Below are 24,754 nucleotides of genomic sequence, written 5' to 3'. Positions count from 1 at the left end.
AAGCTTACCAGAGATCAACTCCTGTCTCCAACAAGAGCTCTGACTGATTAACAGTCCTTCAAATCCCACCCAGGGGTTTTCCATTGGTTACCAGTTCATCACGCCTTTTGCTTAGAACAAGAATCCTCATGAGTAAGGGCCCGTCTACATTTAAAACACTACAGCAGCACAGCTGTGCCACTGTAACACTTCAGCGTTGTTACTACTTACGTTGATGGAACGGGTTCTCCCATCACCATAGGTCAGTGGTGTGCAAATTTTTCAGTTGCGCCCTCCCTTACCATTAATAGAATCTGTCTGTGCCCCCCCCCCCACCATTTTGCACAATCAAGGCTTCCTCAGCAGAGGAGCTTGGGCTGAAGGCGGAGCTGGGGGTGGACTGGGGATGGGGGAGTAGCTGGTGCTAAAGGTGGAGCTGGTCTTGGGGCGGAGAGGGAATAAGGGCAGAGCTGGTCTGAGGCCAGAGCCGGGGGTGGAGCGGAGCTGCACCTGGAAGTGGAGCAGGACTGGGAGCAGATCTGGCCTGGAAGCAGAGCTGGGCCTGGACATAGAGCAGGGCTGGGAGCAGAATGGGGTTGGGGGTGGAGCTGGTCTGGGGTGGAGTGGGACTGGAAGTATGGCGCTCCCTCCCCAGCCCTGGTGGGGGCTGGTCTGGGCCCTGCTGCAGCCCCTCCCCAAATGTTCCTCCATGCCCCCCCGGGGGGTGTCCCACAGTTTGGGGATCACTGCTTTAGAACATCTGGAGCTGAGCTCCGCACACTCCCCCTTACCCACACTCTTCCTTACTCTTATTACCCCAAAACCTTTTGGTGTAAGCTTGTAGGAAATGATAGTTCAAAAGATACATGGGGTTGGCTGGCACTTATTTGTATATTAATAATTGTTATTCAAAACATTGTAAATATAGGTTTATAAAAATTGTATATATTTTATTGTATCCCTTTCCCCTACTCTTTCTGTAATACTTGTTCTTTGGGACATGGATTATATCTTCATCTGTGTTTGCAGAGTCCCTAGCACAATGAAGCCTCTGGGTGCTACTTCAATATTTTATAATACATAATAATAATGTCAGTTACTGAGTTGATGAAATTTTCAGCACTCACATCTTTGCTAGACAACTATTTACTCCAGTAAGTTGCTTATTAGCTAGACACTTTTGGCATGAGTGGCAGTCTCTTTTCCAGTGGCTCGGCACTAGAATAGTAGGGAATGTTGCAAGTCAGCACTGAAGTGCATTAGCAATGATCAGTAAGGAAGCTTGCACGCTGCCAGCCTGCACTATTTCTGACTCAAGTCAGTTATTAGTCTCTCATTTTCATGAACATTCAATATATATTTTGTGCCTAAAACATTCTTCAGAGTCCATTTGCTGAGTTTGTAGTAATTTTAGACCCTACATGACTGAGTCTGTTTGTTTCAAATATTGAATTTTAGCAGGGTTTTTTAAATAAGTAGAAGTCCTATAGTTTTGTTTAATGGTATAATGCAGATAGAGTGCATGAAAAGTTTTCAGGTAGCTCTTTAATTCAAAGAAAAAAGAACCTGACAGCACTGTTTTAAAAACAGAACACAAAAGATTACATGGTCTTTGCAAATAATTACATATATCTAAAATAATTGGTCAAATTTAGGGCCTAACACAATGACAGTTCTACCTCTTCAGCTATTTTCTAGATGTAAGCAGAAAAAAGTAAAATGTTCATGATCTTGACATTTGCTAAGCTCTAAACCCAATATGATCTTTTTGGGGGGGAAAAAAAAGTCCTGTAAGACAATAGTTTGAAGATAAAGGGATACATGTTTTTTCAATTAGATTTTTAAACCATGATTACTGTGATGATTCCTAAGTAGATTCCAGTTGACTTTCAGATCCCAAGTGAGTTTGCAGGGGTAGAAGTTAGTAGAGCCAACTTTTTACTTGTAAATTGAGCACATTTGATGCAGAAATCATCACAATAAACACAGAACCCCATGAAGCCACTTGTATAGTCATTTTCAGAATAGAATTGCACTATTCTAAAGGTTTAAATGAAAACTGGAATGTTATTTTAATCCTTATACTGCTTCTGAACAGTGCTTGGGTCTCAGCTGGCATCTTATTAGGATGTCTAATCAAATTAATTGTATCCATCAGTAAGAGTAATATAAATGATTATCTTATTTATGGTTTTCTAATGCATGCATCACTATGGTAGCTAGGCACTACTTTGTCCTTATTTTTGTTCCTGTGTGTTAAAAGTGTCACCAGGCTGACAATGGAAGTAAGGTGCTATCATCTTCCACGTCAATTAAACCCTGAAATTCGTGAAGTGGGTGAGTGTGTGGTTATATACTGGCTACTGTGTTTATCAACACCTGCATCCAGCCAATGCCGAAATTTCACTGAGTTCTCTTTAACCATTGTGAGAAAAATATCCAGTTTGGAAGAAAAATGGAATTCAATGTCCGTTTTTTTTTTAAATGACTCCACCTAGAAGGAACATAAGCCCAGAGGACTATTATTATGTAGCTTCCCCTATTCAAATATATTTGCAGGCAGAGCTCAAAGTGAGTAGAAATAGGCCAGAGCACTGTTCTGGCATTTCTCAAATAGCCCCAGTGCCTTCTGAATAATTTAAGCTTTCATTTAAAACAATTAATTTTCTAGCAGGTTCTTCCTGAGTCTACAAACAAAAAGCCTGAAATATTAGAAAAAATATTAGGAATAATTAAAAAGGGGATAGAGAATAAGACAGAGAATATATTATTGCCCTTATATAAATCGATGGTATGCCCAAATCTTGAATACTGCATACAGATGTGGTCTCCTCATCTCAAAAAAGATATACTGGCACTAGAAAAGGTTCAGAGAAGGGCAACTAAAATGATTAGGGGTTTGGAGAGGGTCCCATATGAGGAGAGATTAAAGAGGCTAGGACTTTTCAGCTTGGAAAAGAGGAGACTAAGGGGGGATATGATAGAGGTATATAAAATTATGAGTGATGTGGAGAAAGTAGATAAGGAAAAGTTATTTACTTATTCCCATAATACAAGAACTAGGGGTCACCAAATGAAATTAATTGGCAGCAGGTTTAAAACAAATAAAAAGTTTTTCTTCACACAGCGCACAGTCAACTTGAGGAACTCGTTACTTGAGTAGGTTGTGAAGGCTAGGACTAAAACAGCATTTAAAAGAGAACTGGATAAATTCATGGAGGTTAAGTCCATTAATGGCTATTAGCCAGGATGGGTAAGGAATGGTGTCCCTCCCTAGCCTCTGTTTGTCAGCGGGTGGAGATGGATGGCAGGAGAGAGATCACTTGATCATTACCTGTTAGGTTCACTCCCTCTGGGGCACCTGGCTTTGGCCACTGTCGGTAGACAGGATACTGGGCTAGATGGCCCTTTGGTCTGACCCAATACGGCCGTTCTTATGTTATGTTCTTATGTAGAACAGATTCTATTAACCACAATAGGATGTTACATCTGGAGGCTAATGATGACAATTTGACTGCCACCATTCTTAATTGTTTCTCTGATCATTTTAGCAGAAACATCCAGCTGATGTGTTGGATATTGAGGAATTTAGAAAGGGAAAAGACAACAGGCCTTTTTATCCATTCCGTGGACTCACTGAAGGACTCTTCCCTACAGTACATTTTTAATGCTTTATTGGTTTAAAGTGCTCAGAGTGTGGGACTTCCATCACTTCCCTGTGGAGGTTACACCCCAGTCTAATAATTATCTCCATTAGCACGTTTTCCTCCATTTTCCAGTTTAAATGTGCCTTCTAAAAATTTCCTCCCATTACTCCTGACAATAGCCCAGGGATCGAAATGAGCCAGCGGGGAAGGGGGCGGGGGGGAAACTAACGGTCACCAGAGAAGTGAGGGAAGGAGGCAAAGGAGCAGCCACCAGAGAAGGAAGTAAAGTGGGAGCTGGCAGGGTTAGGGGGAAATGGGCAGAGGAGGCAACAGCTACCAAAGGGAAGGGAACACAGAACCAGAAGCCAAAAGGAAAGTGAAAGGGAATAAGCAATCACCAAAGTAGGAGGAAAGTGGGAAGCAGCCACTAGGGGAAGGGAAAGGTGGTGAGGGGAAAAGTGGTGAGAAGCAGGGGTGGGGATGGGGATGGGACAGCCACCAAAGGAAAGCAGAGGGGAGCAGAGGTGCAGCCTCTGAGGGAAGGAATAAAAGACACAGCAGCCATCAGGGAGAGGATATGGTGAGTCAGCATGAACAGAGTTCCACAGACCCTGCACTTTGACCCTGGGTACTAAGTTACAACCCTCCTCTCTCTCTGTGGCAAGCAGTTGAGCTCTATGCAGATCACAAATCACTGCTCTCATCAGCCATCTTCAAAATAAACACCATAAAAAAATTAATACCTGACTCTTCTATAGCACTTTTCATCAGTAGATTTCAAAGTGCTTTACTAAGGAAGTTGGTATCATTACCCTTATTTCACAGATGAGGAAAATGCTCACTGACTATAAACTGGTAACTACACATAATTGTGCTATAATAACTGGAACATAGAAGTTAATCAACATAGCATCTTACCCATAGGCCATTGCACACAATTATAATACCAGGATGCTTTGAACAGGGACTCTGGATTCATTTTCTGTCTCGAGAGAGAGCGATCAGGAGCTAGAGTAGATGCCCGAGGATTTCTGTAATTTTGAGGACACGTGGCATAAAGGGAGGGACCCTCAAAAAGTGCTGCCTCCTAAGCCTGGCTAGTCCGCTGCAGAAATGAGGTTAAGAGGCCACGCCACATAACTACTTTAGCAGCCCGCGAACAGAGTGAGCGAGTATGGTAACAGAGAGAACAGGAGCAAGAAGATTGTCTTGAAATCTGTCAAAAAAGGGACCGGCCACACGTCTCCCCACCCCCACCCCGTTCTCAACCTGCCCTCTGCCCAGCTGGGCAAACGGCTGGGGGAGCAGGTGACGACAGCGCGGTCACTGTGCCCGTCCACCTTTGTCCCGCAGCGCAGCGCAGAGTGGGGCGCGGGGCGCGTGCTAGGCATCTGCAGGAGCTGGGCAATGCCCAGGCGGCTCCTCCCCGGGGAAGAGAAAGAGAAACAGAGCCCGGCCTCGCTCCGGCTCTCTGGCTGTGCCTCTCCTCTCTCAGCCCGTGCTTAGCATTACTTCCCCCCCGCCGCCCGCGCTCCCCCCGCCCTAGTTGCAGGGTTATTTCAGGACACAGCCCGCCTCTCTCGCTCGGAAGCGCTGCTGAAGCCTGCCCGGCGTCTCCCGCGCTCAGACTGGCGTTTGTCAGGTGAGAGCTCCCCCCCCTCCGCGCTTCCTTAGGGGCTGCCCTTTCTCCGCAAGTCAGTCGCCCCAGAGACCAGGGGGAGGCTGCGGGGGACGGTGTGCAAAGAAGTCTTTGCAAGCCAGCAATGAGCTGGGGGCCGAGGTGGACGGAGCTGCCGGTCTCCACAAGTGGTTCAGAAGCCCCTTGGGAAGGGGGGGGCGGGATGCTGCCGAGCGCTGCTCCGGGGGGTGGGTAGGGCCCTTCCAGGGCTGCCTTGTTTTCTGCTCTGGGATCGGGGGCGGCGGCGGGGGGGGGGTGTGACTCTGCCCCTGCCCCTGCCCCTGCCCAGCTGCTGCGCTAGACTCCTGCAGCTGGGGGCTTTAAGTGCAGGCTCCCCCTGTCTCTCCCAGGATTCAAAGCCGGGAGGCAGAGAAAGTGCTGTGTGCTGGGGCTCCCGAGATCTGGGAGTGCTGGGCAGGTCAAGTCTTGTACACGCCTTGAAAGCGGGGGTCGCAGGTTCAGCAGACTGCGAGTCCTATTTATTTCACTACCGTTTACACTAGCTGTAGCTGCTGCTGCTGGCCTGGGGGATTCCTGCCCTGCCCTCCTCAGAACTTTGCAGCAGACACAGCAAAGGTGTTCCCGCCCCAGCTGAACGTGAACTGTTGTGTTGAGACCGGCTGTGATCTTGGCACCCAGCCCTCACATTCAGGAGCTGCTTCAGTTTGTCCTTGCATGAAACGTTAGGCCCTACTCAGTTTGTACTGCAGTGTCAAATATGGGGTGGAGGACGGTTTTGGATACCTGCATGTTGGATGGAGGAGAGGGGAAAGATCTGGTGGAAGGTAGGGCTACATGTGGCACTACAGGTGCTCCCTGACTTAGTTTGCAGGGTTTGGCTGTCTGGGGAAGGGTGCCCTCCTAAGCTTGGCATCAGTCTCTAAACAATCAGTAACAATTCAGGCTGTTTGTGCCTTCAGACAAAGAGCAAGGAGGGAAATACCCTTCATATGCAAATACTTAATTGCAGCCTTTAGGGCAAGGCTCTTGCCTGTGCCTGAATTACTCCTCCTCTCTCCCAGACTCACCCAGGTGTACTATTGAGCTAACGCAGGCAAGCCTTCTTAATTGGCCTGCTGGTTCTTGATTGGTCACTCAGTATTTCCTCCTGGCTCTTCTAGGCCTCTGGAGGACTGTCTTGTTGGTTGCCCAGTCTAAGTGGATTTTCCTTGGACAGGGAGTGTCAGGGTACTGATGCCACCAGCAGGGAGCAGAGAAAGCTTGACCAATCCTTTTACACACCTGTCCCCACAGAACAGGCCCAGAGGCCTGGTCTCTCCACTCTGCAACAAGGCCACTGTCCCAGGAAAATAAGTTTGTATTCTAGTGCTGTGAACCCGGCCGGTGTCGTGCATGAAAAGCATAGGGTTGCAATGCCAAATACCACTGAGTAATGTGAAAGTTATTGTCCTTCATCAATTGCAACCATTTAAGGGGCACACGGTCTGTTACGAGGCAGAAGGGAGCCCTTAAAAGGTAAAAAGCCCATTTGATGGCCAGACATTTTCTCAATGGTGGACTACCTGGTCTCTTGATGCTGCCGCTTCCAGCTTAGGTATAGTATTGGATATTCCATCCCCTTGACGTTTTGTGACAGTACTGCTCCCAGTCCAACTGTGGAAGCATCATTTTGTAATATAAACACGAATGAGAAGTCCAGACAACATAGGTCAGGCTGTTGATCGAGGCTATCCTATATCTAGGTAAATGTTAGGTATAGTATTGGATATTCCATCCCCTTGACGTTTTGTGACAGTACTGCTCCCAGTCCAACTGTGGAAGCATCATTTTGTAATATAAACACGAATGAGAAGTCCAGACAACATAGGTCAGGCTGTTGATCGAGGCTATCCTATATCTAGGTAAATGTCTTGCTACACTCAATAGGCCACCAGACTGTTCAGGGTGTGCTGGCCTTTGTGAAATCTGTCAATGGTGCTGAAAGTGTCACAAAATGGGGCATGAACCTTTGATAATAGCTGGCTAGACCCAGGAAAGCCTGTTTCTTAGTGATAGGAACTGGGGTCATCCTCAGGGCCTCTGTCTTAAATTGCAGGGGTTGAATCCAGCTGTCCTCTATGAAATACCCAAGATAGCAGGTTTCCTGCATCCCAAATTTCCATACTTTTGGATTAGTGGTGAGTTCCGCCTCCTGCAGTGATTGTAACGCAGAGGCCACCTGCTTCAGGAAAAGAACTTGAACATACATTCTGCTATTGAAAAACTGCAGCAAACTAAAAATATTCTGGAGGAATTCAGAAGTGATGAAGGGTTTGAAAGAACACTGGTAGAGTCTCTCGAGCTTGCTGAAGAAATAGACTTTCCAACAGAATTTGAACCAGAGCCAGTTTGCATTTGGCAAAAGAAACAGCAGTTTGAAGGATGAGACACACCCATTCAGAACCCAAAACAAAGGTTCAAAGTGAATTTCTACTTCACAGTCCTTGATACTGATATTCACTTGGTTGATGAAAGATTTCAACAGATGCAGCAGCTAGAGTCAGTATTTGGCTTTCTATATGATATCCACAGCTTGCAAAAGAAAACAGCAAAACAGATAAGAGAATTTTGTATAAAACTGGAGTCGGAATTGACTCATGAAAATTCAAAAGACATTGATGCTACAGATTTGTGTAGTGAGTATCCGGCTTCAAGACGACTTAAGAAACATTCCACTCCTGAAGAAGTACTGAAGTTTGTTTGTGAAAATAAACTCAGACAGTTTTCCAAACATTTTTATAGCTCTACACATTCTTTTAACTTTGCCAGTTTCTGTAGCTAGTGGGGAACGTAGCTTCTCATAGTTAAAATTGATAAAAACATATCTGCGTTCAACAATGGTGTAAGAGAGACTTGCTGGACTTGCCACAATGTCAATAGAGCATGAAATAGCTGGAAAACTGGATCTAAAAGAACTAGTGACTGAATTTTTAAAACTTAAAGCAAGAAAAGTCATGTTTTAAAAGAGTGTTTGTTTTTTATTCGGAGTGTTTTGTAAATACAGGTTAAAGTTCATTGAAGAGTTTTCTTATTTCTTTCTATATTGGATGTGGTGGTAATGGCAGTCAAAGCAGGATAGTGTAATGGATGATTTTGGACTTGTAATAATAAAAATTATAATTAACATTTTTAATGCATTTTTATTTGAAATCATACTGAAATATCATCTAGCTGTCGTGTACAAATCTATTCTGAAAATTTTGTGTCTCTATTTTATCTGATCTCAGAAACATTGGTTAGACGGACAGACAAACCGAATAATTAAGCCTCTGGTTTAAAAAAAAAAAAACGCTTAAAAAAACATTAAAAGGAAAAAAGGGGCAAAATGTTTGCCAGTTTACCAAAATCCTCAGCCTAGATCTGCCCTTAGGGTTTGGGGGTGGGGGTGCCGATTGCATGGTTCGCCTAGGGCACCAGTTGCTCGCAGCTTGTCTAGGACCGCTCCTGCTCCTCAGGAGATTGTCAGGCTTCACCAACCTGGGCTATCCACCCTGGCTGGACCTAACCTGCTGTCATAAAGTCTTCAATGTACTGGGGTTGTATTTACATACCCAGGTTGACAGGTTTGAATGACGGTCGGCAAAATATCTGGGTACTGTTTGAGTACCACCAAACCCACAGTCTCAGATGGAGAGTAGGATGCTGGCCAGAGCCAGATGACGGCCCATTCTTTTAGTCCTGGAGCCACAGCCGGGGTCATACCTCTGGTGAGAAATTGTCCAGAATCAGTGCTAGTAGATCGCAGCTGATACCCCTAGTTGGTCGAGGATGGCGGCTTCCAGGGTATCCTAGTCCTTTGCAACTTCATCATCTAAGGCAGGGGTGGGCAAACTTTTTGGCCTGAGGGCCACATCGGGGTGCAAAACTATATGGAGGGCCGGGTAGGGAAGGCTGTGCCCCCAAACAGCCTTCCCCCCGCCCCCTCCCACTTCCTGCCCTCCTCAGAACCCCCAACCCATCCAACCCCCCTGCTCCTTGTCCCCTAACCGCCCCCTCCCAGGACCCCCCCTGCCCCTAACCGCCCCTGGGACCCCACCCCTGACTGCTCTGACCCCTATCCACACCCCCGCCCCTTGACAGGCCCCCTGGGACCCCATCCCCATCCAATCCCCCCTGTTCCCCTGTCTCCCCGAACCTCTGCCCATCCAACCGCTCCCTGCTCCCTGTCCCCTAACTGCCCTGTATAAGCGCGCAGCCCCGCTGCCCAGAGCGCTGCCTGCGCGGCAGTGTGGCTGCAGGGGAGGGGGGCTAACCTTCCCGCTCAGGAGCTCAGGGGCCGGGCAGGATGGTCCCGTGGGCCTTAGTTTGCCCACCTCTGATCTAAGGCCTGGTACGCCACCGGGTTTTCCCTACGTAACAAGATACGCCTCAGGGTCATCAGCAGGCCCAGTTTGGAAAAGGCGATAGCTGGTGCCAACAGAGTCACTTCAGAGTGGGGGGTGGCCAGTGATCTGCTCCAGCATTGCTTCCTGAAACTGCTGCTGCCAGAGCTCGAGGAACATATTTTGGTGCTGTTGGTTGGCTCGCTGAGCCTCCTGCTGCCCTTCCAGGAAAAGCTGCTGGGCTGCTGCTGCTGAGCTAGGAGTCATATGGTCTCCTCCATGGTTCCTCTTTATGGAAAAAGGGGGAGTTGACCCCACTTCTCATACCAAGTTGTGGGAGACAAGGCTGCTCTGTAGTGCCCCTTTGAGGGCCATGCGTGATGCTCCCTGCTTTAGTTTGAAAGGTTTGGCTGTCTGTGTAGGGCAGGATAGCCGGTGGGGTAAGCTTGGTGTCAGTCTCCAAACAATCAAGTAACAAAACAGGAACTCAGGATTCAGCTGGCTGAACCTTTAAACAAAGAGGAACCCCCCTCCCCTGAAATGCAGCACCCTTCCCCTCAAACTGCAGCCTTGGCCTGGGTCTGAGTTCTGGGTTAGCTCGGAGGAGTTCTTCCTCTATCTCAGTCTCACCTAGGTGTGTTCCTGAGCAAAAGCAGTCAAGCCTGCTTAACTGGCCTGCTGGTTCTTCTCCTGCCTCTTCTAGGCCTCTGGAGGACTATCTTGTTTGGTTGCCCCATCTGAGGAGATTTTCCTTGGGTAGGGAGTATTGGGGTGCTGATGCCTCCAGCTGGGAGCAGAGAAGGCCTGACAGACCCCACCACAGGAACCAGTGGAAAAACTCCCCTTTCACCTCTCTCTTAAAATCAAACCCTGCTTTTCACTGGCTTTTATCATTTGCTAAGTGTATCATGAGACCTCGTTTACTTCCTGCAGCTTCCTAATGATTGTGTGGCTCCCCCCCACTCCAGAAATTTCTTAAATAAATCACCAGTGTGGGGGTTTTGTTAATGCTAGAGTAGAGATATTATGTGTTTAGTTTCTCCAAGTCACTTAGCTTAGCAAATATTTTTATTTTTTGTGACTGTGTCTTTGTAAACAAAATAATGCTCAAATGTGGGCTTTTTGCAGAGTATCCCTTTCTGTATATTCTGTGATACTGTATATAGTTTAGTAGAATAGCAGTTTCCTTCCAAAGGACCATACTGTTTTTGTTTTGTTTGTTTGTTATGTTTTGTCTGAGTGGCAGGTTAAGTTTAACTAAAAGTTGCGGCTGAACAAGATCATCATTTTAAAGATTTTGAAAAAGTGTTGAAAGTTCATGTCACAGACCAACATGTAAACGTAGAGTTGTGTCATTGAAGGTAACTCTGTGTGATCATTTAACAAATGAAGCCCTTTGTGAATTTTTCCATTAATGTACTGTGCAATCTCTATAATGACATAGCATGTCACTGGCACTTCTGGGTAATCAATGGCCATTAAAAATATATGTACAAGTGGCCTACTGGTGAGTGTGGTGGCCAAGACAGTACATTTTGGCAACAATATATGTTTGAGTTGTGTGTTTCTCTAGTAATTACTTCTGAAGAATTGACATAAGACAAAGTAATAAGGGGAAAAAATTAATGAAGAAACTCAAGGAACAGATAAATGAAGTAACATGTCCAAGGTCCCACAGAAATCAGTGGCAGAGCTGAAGAAAAATCAGATTCCCGGACTCAGTCATATGTCTTTACCACAAAACAAATCTCCCTTCAGTAATGACAGATCCTACTCCTATTGAAGTCAGTGGCAAAATGCAGTAAAGGCAGTCCTTATGCACTGAGACGCTTATGAATAGCTGAGAGATGGCTTTCTATATAATGGAAATCTGAAAAAAAAAATATACCAGTCATCTGGCTTTGAACACTAGAAAAACAGTATTCAGACTAGAAGAGGGAGGCTTTCAGGTTCTAAATCGTCCTCATGTGTTCTGGAGAGAATATTGGTGCCACAGGAAAAAATCTAGCAAAATGGTAGAAAGTTGATTGTCACCAAGTATATACTATAGCAACTATGAGGTGTTGCAGATTAGAAAGTGGGATGTTTTCTTGATAAAGAGAAAGGCAATGTGGATGTCATTTGTAGGAATGTATGAGGTCAGAGACTTCTATATTAAAGAAAAATTGTTTTCAAAGAAACAATGGAGGGAAGAAAATACAGAAAGGGACTAAGGGTAGGTCTGCACTATAGACTTATATCAGCATAGCTACATTTATCAGGGGTGTAAAAAATCCATGACCAGGGCCGGATTTACATCTTATGCACCCCTAGGCACAGCATCTTCAGCGCCCCCCCTCCCCCCACCTACAGCTGACCTTTTAACCCACTTTTAACTTTTAGGTGTCCCTAGAACGCCGGTGCCCCAGGGCACGTGCCTAGTGTGTCTAATTGGAAATCCGGCCCTATTCATGACCCCCCTGAGCATTGTAGTTATACCAGCCTAACCCCGTGTAGACAGTGCTATGTCGACGGGAGAGCTTTTCCTTTTGACATAGCTACTGCCTCTCAGGGGGGTGGATTAACTAAGCCGACGGGAGAAGCTCTCCAGTTGGCATAGTAGCGTCTTTACTAAAGCGCTACAGCACTCAGTTGCACCGCTGTAGCGCTGTATGTGAAGACAAGCCCTGAGAAACTGAACGAAAATTGCAGAGGAAAACAGGACACCTTCAGGTTCTACATCTCTGTGGTTGATGAGCCTCTTAAATAAATATTTTGAAACTTTTAAAAGGGAGAACCAAGCTTTACCAAAGGGATATAAGATTCATTGCTCTGTCATTGTATCAATGAATATAAAGTGAAAATCTGCAACTTCCACTATTCAGTGATATGGGACAATTGGCATGAAGCTTTGAACAAGATAAATGAAAAGCCATTGTTAGATGTGAAAGAACACATCAGAAATGGCATGAGGGAATATTAGGGAAATGGTAGAAAGAACAATTGTCTTAGTTTATGAAGGAAACCTCTTGCAAGCAGAAGCTGGCCTAGTGAAAGGGAACAATGGGAACGTGATTATACAGCAGTACAGTTCATGGGAAAAGATTAACTGAAAGGCTCTTTGAGGAAGAACTTTGAGAAAGAAATGAAATCCAAGGAAATTTCTTTGAGCATGATGGAGAACTCTTACTAGATATTCCAAGAAGAGAAGAATTTTCAAAAGGAAATTTCTGATCTCATTGTCAGTCATTAGGCAATTTGAAAGAGGATTCATAAGACAGAAGTATTCTGAAAGCTGAGAATATGAAGCTGTAATGTGTCCTTCAAGAGGCCAAGATATTCCTTGGGCACAAAAAAAAGATCTGGACTCAATGGGAGATCAACCAGGTCAAGGCAGAAACAATGAGGAAGCTTGTAGAATACATATAGAAAATAATAATAATTAATAGAAAAGGAATAGGAGATGGGACTAGCCAAGAGGAAACATGAGCCTATAATGGATTCCCTGCAAACCTTGCTGGAGACATACAGGAGCTGTACTGAGGTTGCAAGATATGAAGTGGAACCACCATGATATGGAGATAGAACTCAGGCATGCTAAATGGACGGCAGCTAATTTTCAAAAGCAAAGCTCAAAAAAAATCTCATAGGGTGACGATAGCCAGGCTATCCAAGTTCAACTGGATGATGTTTGCTGGCCCAGTGAAGATGGGGAAGAGAAAGTCACCACAGACGAATGGTGAAACAACCTAATGTAGGCAATACTGAAGGTGCTCAAGGCTGTTGTCAAGCAGTCCAAAAAGGCTGCAAGCTGGGGGAAAATAGTTGATCCAGACTTATTTGAGGGAAGATCTTCTCTAATCTAAGGCCAAAATGTTAAAGAGCAAAAATTGAAACTCCAGCAAGAGAAACTGAAGAGAGAGACAATTTGGAGGAAACATAAAATAGAATTGGTAGGGAATTACAAGGAAAATATTGCCAAGCAGGGTAAAGCAGCTGTGGTAAAGGCTGAGATCCAGTGATTGCAGGAATGTACAAATCTTACAAAATGCTAACCTGGGGGCAGAATGACAGAATGGGGAGACAGAATATGTATTAATTGCAGCAAAACTAATTAATGCTAAAATAATACACTGTGTGTGTGTGTGTGTGACCTTGTTTCTCTCTAGTTGCTGATTGTTGTGACTACAGCTTATTACTGTTTCACAGATAGAGGAGTGCTTCTTTAGAGCAGGTATGAGGGTCTTCTGCTTTTGGCACTACACGGCAATAAAACACCTGCGGCTGACCCATGTCAACTGATTTGGGCTCGCATGGCTCTGCCAACGGATGGGGGTGGGCAGTCAGGGGACAGGGAACAGGGGAGGTTGGATGGGACAGGAGTCCCAGGGGACCATCAGGGGGCGAGAAGCAGGAGGGGTCGGACATGGGGGTGGGGGCCAGGCCACGCCTGACTGTCTGGGGAAGCACAGCCTCCCCTAACTGGCCCTCCATACCATTTCGGAAACCCGATGCAGCCCTCAGGCCAAAAAGTTTGCCTGCCCCTGATTTAGACTCCCTGCTTGAAGTGCCACTCATTCAGGGGTCAACTAACACAGAGCCCTGGGCTGGGACCTGGTGGAGTGGAGGGCCTGGGTCCCTCTACCCAAACAGCCTGAAAGATTAACGCACCTTGACCAGGGAAACAAAGAGCTGAAAGTCAGGTGCACCAACCCCTCCTCTCATTCCTGACTGCCCCGCCCCGGGACCCCTGCCCCCATTCAACCCCCCCTGTTCCCCGCCCTCTGACCGCCCTGACCCTTATCCACACCCCACCCCCTGACCACCACCCGGAACTCTCCCCGTCCTCTATCCAACTCCTCCACTCTGTCCCCCCTTACCGCAGCCCCGCCACCCAGAGCATCGCACAGATGGTGCACTGAGCTGAGGCTGCAGGGGAGGGGAACAGAAGGGAAGGGGTCAGGGGATAGCCTCCTGGGACAGGAGCTCAAGGGCCAGGCAGCAGGGTCCCACGGGCTGGATGTGGCCCGCGGGCTGTAGTTTACCCACCTCTGGTCTAAATCCATTGCCCTGGGCTACTTCCTAACAGAGTCTCTTCAATTTGGGGCATGGCCCCTGTAGTCCAATTTACTGGAGTGGCTTGCCTCCTGTGGTGCCCTCTCATGGATCTTGGATGGCACCCTGCTGCGGTCCTAGGCTCTTTTGGGTGGGGCAGCCATAAGTTTGGTGGAGCCAAACTCCACAATGTTTTTGGACTGCAGTCACCCAGTTACCTCAGTTGCCAGAAGCTCCTAGGTCTGCCTCCCTTGGCTGGGAGACAGAATGTGCTCCCTGGAGTCTGCCTTGGCTGGCAAAATGGTGGCCCTTCCAATCAGGTAGGGCAATAGCTAGCTCCTGCCTTTTCATCAGTCAGCCCTGAACTCGGCCAGGCTCTCTCCTTTTCTGCTCCCTCCAGGCCTGGCATTGGCTGCAGGTATAACGAGACGGGGACGACTGGGTCCAAAGGTTCTCCTTCACCCCTGCTGTGCTGGTGGTCAGTTTCTCTGCTTCATCACATACCTATTGCACTATCTAGGGGTATATTGCATAAACTTCTGAGTAAGTTCTAAGTCTTTATTATGAGCTAAATGTAGTTAATATTGTTTGAGCCAAGATTACTTGCATCATATTGTCAGCAATGTTGTTATTCTACATTTGTATGTTAGCAGGTGAGGTATGGCGCTTGTGAAATTCAAGGTCTAGACTTGTAAATTCTTGGTATGAGTGCAATAAATGTAGGATGTTGAAGAAACTGTTAATGGAGAGTCAGTGCTTTCTTTTTAGATAAATAAGAAACTGTTTAGTTCCATTTCTCATAATAAAGTAGCTAATGATATTTCCACAGTGATAAAAAAATGATAAAATTACATTATTCAAGGAGTGGTTTACTATCGTGCATAGAACTGATATTTCAGGCACAATACTTTTTATGACCTTACATATTTTGTTTTTCTTTGCTATAGAGTTGCATTTGCTTCAAAGTACAATGAGGTTTCTTGGCTTAGAACTCATGTTATAATTGGTTTCTAGAGCTTTCTTGGTTTGACCTAATTGGACATTTTGAAAGGTTGTCAAGGCATGCAGTAGGGTTTTGCCAATTTTTCATCTATGATTAATAAAGCTCATTTGGAGGATCTATTAGAGTTCTGAAAAGAAGATATTGAAGCAGAAATGTTATAAAAGCATTACTAAATGCTATTTTATTAATGGGGCATGTTTAACATTAAACGATGAATAATTAACAGTAAATAAACCATTTGTTCTCGAGAAACCTTTTCCTTCCAATGTGCAGATGATCATTGTATTGTTACTGTGATATTTATAGTCAAGGTTGAACAAGTACTTTCATTCTACTTTGCAATGACGTTCTTTGTTAAAATTCATTTTTTTTTAAATTACAGCAATAAAAAGTGATTTTTATCAGTTGAGAATTTTTCAAAGATTTTTCTTTTCATATTACTCAAAAGTGGCTTTTTAAAGTTCAGACTTCCTATAAATTTAGTCTCTACCAAGAACAAGTGAGTGCCTTTTGACATGTCTGAAATTGAGTGAGAAGAAATGAAAGTATATGTTTTTGAAAAATGGAGATAATAAAAATAAGGTTGTGTACCCATCACAATTTCCATAGCCCTTAAATCCTCACAAAACTGCTAAACTGGATTTTATTCTGCCTTTTTCATCTTTATGGAAACAAATCCAAAACTAAGTGGTGTGTGTTGATCTGCCTACTTATATGTGTTTGTTTGTCCATCACCATAGTATCTAAGTACATATCTGACAGTTTTTTGCCCTGAGGAAGGGCTGGCTGAATGTAGTGGGTGAGTCCACAGTCACAAGGCTCTGGCACATTGAAGTTAGCTCAACTATGTAAATTGCCCAGGGAAAGGGCTGCTTATCTGTCTCAGCCATCATTTTTTTTAAACCATGTTTTGCTGGTGCAGCTGTGTCCTGAAGAAGTAAAATATCCAACTGTTGCAATGACTCCAGTGTGTAATGTCTCAGTACAGAGGAAAGGAGGGCACAGTTGTGGGTTTGAGTACAGTGGGTGGGTTCTTTAGGTGTTAGGGTCGACTTACTTGTCATTGCAGTTGCCTCTTGTATTTTCCTAATTTTTGTTTGAATGACTTGTAGATGACCAAATAACTGTAAAATAGTGGAGCCTCAGATGAGGGCAGTGGATCCCCCTGCAATGGCTGAGAGCTATGGGGGCCTCTGCCTCCCATGGCGGCTCAGAGCTCCAGGGCCCCCACTGGCTGACAGCTCCAGCCCTGGCGCCCTGGGGCTGAAGCGGAAAATGTCACGGAAGTCATGGATTCCATGATTTCCGTGACCTCCGTGACATAATCTTAGCCTTAGGTATAGCACAATCCAATGCCTGGAAGTTGCAGCTGGACAAATTCAGACTGGAAATAAGGTGTAAAATTTTAATGGTGTAAGTAATTATCCATTGAAACAATTTACCTAAGGTTGTGGTGGATTCTCCATCACTGAGAATTTTGAAATCAAGATTGGATGTTTTTCTAAAAGACATGCTCTAGGAATTACTTCAGGGAAGTTCTGTCGCCAGTGTCGGACAGGCGGTCGGACTAGATGATCACAATGGTGCCTTGGCCTTGGAATCTATGAATTACCACAGAAAATGTGGTTATCCTCACTTGCAGTGCCATGGACCTGGTATAGTTGCTCTTTTGGAGATAATATTAGGGCTTCTATCAAGCTATTTTTGTCCTTTGCAAACACACATATATGGGGTGAGATTCTTACCCAGTGTTCCAGCCACTTTATTCTAAGCAGCATAAAGGTGCTCTAAAAGCCTCCATTTCAGCTGGAAAAGGATTCTCTCATTGCAGGCACTGCAGAGACTCCATAAGGCTGACTTCTGAGGATACATGCCCCCATACATGCCTTGGTGTAGGGAGGGTGCCAGTGGGGGGGCAGCAGCACATGGTACTACAGAGATTCCAGGCATTGCTGTGGCCCATAAGGCAGCATAGGAGAGGCTGCAGTAAATTAGAAAAGCCCTTACACTTTTAAATTACTCCAGCAGCCTCTCCTGCTCTCAGAGAAGCCCAGGATTGAGGACACAAAGGTGGCTTAAAGCCACCATAGCCCCTCTCCTCGGGCTGCAAGTTCAGTGCTATGCCTCTTAGGCTATGTCTATATTAGCACTTTTGTATAACTTATGTTGCTCAGGGATGTGAAAAAAATACACCCCATAATGAATAAGTTACACTGATAGAAGCGCCGGTGTGGACAGCACTATGTTGGCGGGAGATGCTCTCCTGCTGACATAGCTACCACCACTTGTTGGAGGTAGTTTAGTTATATCAATGAAAGAACAGTCTGCACGAGCAATCTTACAGTGACACAGCTGCATTGGTACAGCTGTGCCACTATAAACTCGCTAGTTTAGTGACTGAGTCTGACCTATGAAGATTAACTTGACTTCAGTGGGATTACTCGCATGCATAAAGTTAAGCATGTCCATACATTTTGGAAGGATTGGGATCTTAGAAAAATATAAAATACACTTATGTAATGTGGTGGACGATCATTCCATTAATAAACTACAACATTTTCTCTACTTGGCTACAAAATAGTGAAATAAATGGCTGATGACACACTCTTTTTGGATTTTTTAAAAAGCTGTTTCAGTTAAATAAAAAGTGGAGAAAATGTCTCAATATTTTGTAGGTCAGCAAATCTCATACTAAACCTGGAAATCTGTTACAAATTGTGGCCAAATGTAAGGGATATAATTAATACTGCAATCAGTACATAAAATAACGAACCCATTAGGCATTAGAATCAGCTTTCCTACAAGTTCAAAAATCACCCAGATCCATTGTTCCCTTTCCTGTATCAAACGGGGTTGAAGGAAAAATCTATCCACAAAGCCCCTTGGCTTTTCATCAATCTGGATTCATCACCAGATACCTGGACACAATGCAGCAGAGGAGATCTCTGAATTGCACGCTGGTCTCAAAGCTGCAGGGACTTAGAGAATGGAGACCTTGTAAATCTTAAGCCAAGGACCGAGGTCCCAATTCACCATTGCCTGCACCTCATGTAGTCATTTACACTAGTACAAAATGTGTACAAAAGCAACTATTTTCATTTGGTAGCATTTTACACCCACTTTGCTTTCTCCCTACAGTGGTATAGAGGACTACCCTAGGTGCAGGACAGCAATGACTTGGGCCCAGAGATTATTCCCCAAAATATTGGCAGCATAGCAGGCTCCTGCACTGTGTAGCTGATAGTCCCACAGTTGTAACAGTAGTTCTGGGAACACACTGTGTTCATGGAAGACTCAGTGCTGCAAGGAAGTCAATAGAAACAAACGTTCTCAGCATCTTACAGGAGGGTGCTCAATACAACATTAAAACATCAGTCCTACAGCACAAAGAAATTAATTCCTTTTTTAAAGGCTCCATTTGCAAAATGCAACTTAGATATTCTAGTATGAGGGACAACATGGCATTCAAGAACTGACTCCTTCCCCCACAAACCACAAACAGGCCTTGTTTACACTGAGCTTTTTCTGAAATATTCCACTGTTGTAACTCCACCAGTGAAAGCAACTAAGTTAGTACTAGTGCAGTACTAATGTAGTGCTGGTGCTTTAAGCAGGTCTATACGATACAGTAGTAAACCTGGAGGTAGCTAGTCTAAATTAGATTTCACACTGTTGCAAGCACCAGTGATACAGCAATGGTGGGTTAACTTGTCAAAAAGTTGAGTGTAGACTCAGCCACAGTTTCTACAGAAGGCCAGAAGATGGTAGGGTGACCAGATGTCCCGATTTTGGGGTCTTTCTTATATAGGCTCCTATTACCCCCTCACCCCCATCCCGATTTTTCACACTTGCTGTCTGGTCACCCTAGAAGATGGCTACATGATAGGGGAATGCAACTGTGTTACTGCCTTGCATCTTTCTGCATCTCCTGGCTTCTATTTGCATGTGAACTCTTTGCTTCTGCTCTGCTCCACATCATAGAAGAGAAGATAGAGGCCTACATATTTCAGTGAACTCTATACACATCTAATAGATGGAGATATTAACTATTCAGTAAATACAGGATAATTGATGTTAAGCGCTATGACACAATACTGGGTTCAGGTCTGGCTTAAAAAAAAGTGGATTTTTTTTTTTTTAAGACCAAACAGCTTTCCTTGCAGGTTTTATTTGCTGTAAAGAGTATCTACCTCCTCTGCAGTTATGTCCTGAGAAGAGATGTCTGTCCTCTACTTTCCAGTCTGGGTTTAGTGGAAATGTCAAGTTTAGCCTGCTGATTCTTAATTATTAGATAAAACTCTACCTTTTGTAGCTGAAGATGGAGGAAATCACCTGGGATCTCTCCATATTTCTTTCCCCCCTTCAATATTGATGCTCATTCAGGAAGAGCAGGTTGATTCAGAGTTATAGGAGCTGCCCCATCTCTCAGACAATACGTCTACCCATCTAGTGGCTGAGCTGATGCCTTCACAGTGCTTCCAGTTTAGGGACAAGAGACTGAAAATGAAACCTAATGTTAACTCCCAGGAAAGTTCTAGCTTCTGTCAGGTCTTCAAAATCAAATTTGTTTCTGATAAGTTTTTATTTTGTCCCCACAGTGGCCAGATTACAACTGCAACTGGCCTACCAAGCAGTAATCTTCCAGTTGACACCAAAGTGGTTTGGACAAGAGATCTGGTTCCAACAAGACTGTTATCCAGTCAGTAAAAGAACAGCTTTCATCTGCTCGATCTGCCTTTTCAGAGATCTCCATTCACTCTTGCTTTGATTTTTCTTGAAAGGACTGTAATGTCCTTTGTCTTTTTATACTTATTATGAAAAGAGGTAGCATGCCCAAAGTCCTTGATGTTGTCCAGTCAGTCACCCAGTCTTGTGGACTTCACTTGAGATTGGTTCAACCTCTTTTCTTCATAGTTGGCAAATTTTCCTGAATAGTATCTAGTCTCTTGTGTACTTTGATCCAACCTCCTGGAGAGCTGAGTCTGTATTCAAACTGGGTAGAGTCCTTCCTGGGAGATTTTGCACAATTTCAGCAGCTTGCCCATAGTTGTGAGCTCTCTCACTAGTGGCTCAGAAGATTATGGGTGCAAGTTTATGGACTCATGTCTGATACTGGCAATCCATTGCTAAGGGAGAGCTGCACATTAGAGATGTTGGGCCCATTTCTCTCACTTGGCTGATTCTACACACTAACTCTGTTGACATAAATTGAGTTATTCCTGTTACACAATGCTGTAAGATCAGACTCAGGCCCACGGTCCTTGAGATGAGGCCCATAAGTTGAAGACCCTTCAGAAATACATGACTGTTTAATTTGATCTCATAGCACTATTCAGAAATAGGATGGGTGTCTGATGGGCATACCTTCTTTCAGTAAAACAGGTGCAACTGCCCAAGAATATGGGCAGGTTATTACTTAGAGTGCAATGTTGCCTCTGTTTTTATAGAGATACTAGCAAGGCAAAGACTGTCTACCGGATTACTTTATAATGACAATTTGAAAACTACAGCTTTGATTTATTAATAATTTAATGTTTTTTCTCCTTTCAGCTTCCGTTCTATATATTTTTCAGTTTTTTGTTCTTTTAGTTGTGAGAACCACACACTAACCTATTTGCCATGTGCATCCTTGCATAACTTGAAAAATCGCCTGCTGCGTGTCTGCATGCAAGATCAAAAATTGATCTTTGTTGAAATGTGTGGTTATATCCAGTGTGCATTGGAGGTTAGACTGTGCCTCTAGGTTTGTTTGTTTCTCTCTTGGTTTCTTTCCCATTAAACTTTTTAAATATTTGTTTTCATTCATTTCTCTCCCTCTCTCATATGCACACTGTGTTTCCCCCTGAAATTTTTGATGTTAGAATAGAACTGAATCTCTATGGAAAAATAAAATGATAATATCACATTGAATTATTTTTAGATTGTCCACTCCTCTGAAATAAAATGCATTACAATGTATGGTACAATGGGAATTGAAGATGGAAACAGTTGCAGTAAAATAACATTCAGGATGTCTTTCAGGAGTAGCACTGTAGGATACAATGGAAGTTTTACCTAAGTAAGAGTAATAGGATTTGGTCCTCCAAATAACACCATAATGTTTTCAAAGTGTTGCATGGCTTTTAGCCTTGCTACTTTTATTACACATCTTTTAGGATGAGATTGGCCACAGCTTTCATTAAAAATAAATAGACCTTAACCTAGGCTAAAAGCTGCATGCTAAACTCATCCCGGGCTAGAATTCATTGGTAGCACTGTTGTGTGATAGCTGCATTGATCTACTGGCTGGTGTATCTACTGAGTGCTGCACAAGGACTGTTTATCCAATGACAACGCTTTAACTTATAGGTGCTTTTAGGTGTAAGACTCACTCCCCTCCAGAAAATATGCACTAAGATGTCAGGTCATATGACCCAGCTACTTCCTTGGCTCACGTTTTATTGGCATGTACTACCAACAAACGAGTAAAAAACCAAAACATATGGGGTGGGTAGTATCTGGAAGGAAGATGCAAACCTATTTATGTCAAAATCCCTGTCAGAGGTAGATTTGGCAGGAAAAACTGAGCAAGAAATTATTTTCCAATCCCTGTCATGGTCATCTCTAAACCCAGAGTGAGAATCCAGAATAAGCAATGAGACAAAAAGCAGCAGGGGGAAAACCGTACCACTGGATGGACCTACCATAAATAAACCAGGTATGGGAGCGACACAGAGTGAAAATTAGTAAAAAACAAACAAACACAAACAAAACCCCAAGGTTTTCCCTATAGGTGGTGAGGGCAGGAAAAAAACCGTTACATCTAAGGGAACCTTATGTCATCCAAGGAAAAACTTAGTCCAGTAGAGTTGCATAATCCCCAATCTTCTGCTGTTCATCTCAGAGTCAGATTAAGACAGAGACACTCTGGGGCCAGTTCTTGGAGTCCCTTGATAAGGCCAGACTCTCAGCTTTCGTTCTTTCTTTCTTGCAAATATAAAAGGGTGAATTAAGTTAGTGTCACCATTACAATTGTTCTTAGATTGACAAAGTAGCTCTTGTATTCAGTGTGTTGTAGCCATGTCGATCCCAGGATCTTAGCGAGACAAGGTGGGTGAGGTAATATCTTTTATTGGACCAACTTCTGTTGTTTATACAAGAAACCCATGGATCACCACACCTGCCTTCATAGATCCAGTAATCACCTCAAACAAGAAATCTGTCATCTACAGCCAAGTACTTAGAATATGCTCTGAGGAGAAAGTCCGGGATAAACACCTTAACATACTCAAAACTACCTTCACGAGACAAGGACACTCCACTAGAGAAGTAGATTGCATTGTGGATTGGGCCACCCAAATACCTGGAGAGAACCTGCTTCAATACAGAAATAAATCTCCCTCCAAACACATACCCCTAGTTGTTATCCGTTACCCCACCCTGGAATCCATACAGGGTATCATCAAACAGTTACAACCCATACTTGATAGGGACCCCATCCTGAAAGAAATCTTTCCCGAACCCCCGTTTTCTGGCCTTCAAGCAACCCTCTAACCTCTCCAAGCTCATCATCAGAAGCTATTTCCCCACAGCCCAGGACATACCAGCTCATAGCGGCACCAGACCCTGTCAGAACAGATGCAAAACCTGCAGACATAACTCCACTTCTACAAAGATCAACACGCCCAACAACAAACTTTTCAAGATTCCTGAGCCCTACACATGCCTATCATAACATGTGGTATACCTCATCCATTGCACTAAATGTCCCAATCATAACTATGTGGGTGAAATCAGACAATTACTACACTCTCAAATGAACTCTCACAGCAAAATGATAAAAGACAAAAACCTCATATCACTCTTGGGTGAACTCTCTTCACAAAACAATCACTCTATATCTGACCATATCAGTCTTCATCCTCACAGATAATCTGCACAACACTTTCAAAAGATGAGCGTGGGCGCTTAAATTCATAAAGACACTAAAAATCATGGACTGAACAGAGACTGAATTTATGGATTCTTACAACATTCTATAACCCACTAACCGCCCATCCCAGCTGCCTTTCCCTCCTGTGCCTGGAGGGGTGTTAATGGGCCACTTCACCTTGAATGGCCCTTTGAAATATTTCAGAGTAGCAGCCGTGTTAGTCTGTATCCACAAAAAGAAGAACAGGAGTACTTGTGGCACCTTAGAGACTAACAAATTTATTAGAGCATAAGCTTTCGTGGACTACAGCCCATGCATCCGAAGAAGTGGGCTGTAGTCCACGAAAGCTTATGCTTATGCTCTAATAAATTTGTTAGTCTCTAAGGTGCCACAAGTACTCCTGTTCTTCCTTTGAAATATGTGTTAACTACTTATGCTTAGGGTGACCAGATAGCAACTGTGAAAAAACAGGGCGGGGAGTGGGGGGTAATAGGTGCCTATATAAGAAAAAGTCCCCAAAAATGGGACTGTCCCTTTAAAAACAGGACATCTGCTCACCCTACTTATGCTAAACAATCTGTTCCATCTTGTATTTAGCTGTGACACTCTGAGGCCTTGGCTACACTCGCGGATTTACAGCGCTGCCGCGGCAGCGCTGTGAAGCACGAGTGTAGTCGCGCCGCCAGCGCTGCGAGAGCTCTCCGAGGGGAATAGCTTGCAGCACTGCGAGCGAGCGTGAAGCGCTGCAGGCGCTGATTACACTGGCGCTTTACAGCGCTGCACTCGCTGCGCTCGGGGGGGGTGTGTTTTTTCACACCCCTGAGCGCAGCAAGTGCAGCGGTGTGAATTGCCAGTGTAGCCAAGGCCTAAGTATGTTTCCCAGACCTGAAAAAGAGCTCTGTGTAAACTGTAAAGGTTGTCTCTCTCACCAACAGACGTTGGTCCAATAAAAGATATTACCTCACTCACCTTGTCTGTCTAAAGCAGAGGTGGGCAAACTTTTTGGCCCGAGGGCCACATCTGGGTATGGAAATTGTATGGTAGGCCATGATTCTCATGAAATTGGAGTTGGGGTTTGGGAGGGGGTGAGGGCTCTGGCTGGTGGTGCGGGGTAGGGCCAGAAATGAGGAGTTAAGGGTGCAGAGGGGGCCTCCAGGCGGGGGGGGCGGGGCGTGAGTG

The 24,754-nt window shown here is 44.5% G+C and overlaps 1 protein-coding gene and 1 long non-coding RNA gene across 4 annotated transcripts in view; one reads left to right on the top strand and one right to left on the bottom strand.

The window, feature by feature from the left end:
• The window catches only part of LOC112059896 (uncharacterized), a 72,784-nt gene extending 67,820 nt beyond the window's left edge, over positions 1–4,964 (bottom strand). The window contains exon 1 of the long non-coding RNA XR_002889160.3: positions 4,545–4,964. This is a non-coding gene — a long non-coding RNA (uncharacterized LOC112059896). The remainder of the gene's footprint in view (positions 1–4,544) is intronic.
• A 3-nt stretch (positions 4,965–4,967) lies between these two features.
• THRB (thyroid hormone receptor beta) overlaps positions 4,968–24,754 on the top strand; it is a 256,180-nt gene continuing 236,393 nt past the window's right edge. For all 3 annotated transcript variants that reach the window (XM_065583495.1, XM_042840240.2, XM_065583492.1), the window contains exon 1: positions 4,968–5,268. The gene's annotated coding sequence lies outside the window, so the exon portion shown is untranslated. The remainder of the gene's footprint in view (positions 5,269–24,754) is intronic.

The sequence above is a fragment of the Chrysemys picta genome, chromosome 2 (assembly GCF_011386835.1).
Source record: "Chrysemys picta bellii isolate R12L10 chromosome 2, ASM1138683v2, whole genome shotgun sequence".
NCBI lineage: Eukaryota > Metazoa > Chordata > Testudines > Emydidae > Chrysemys > Chrysemys picta.
Note: the sequence above shows the minus strand (reverse complement) of the source record. Positions and strands in the feature narration are given on the sequence as shown.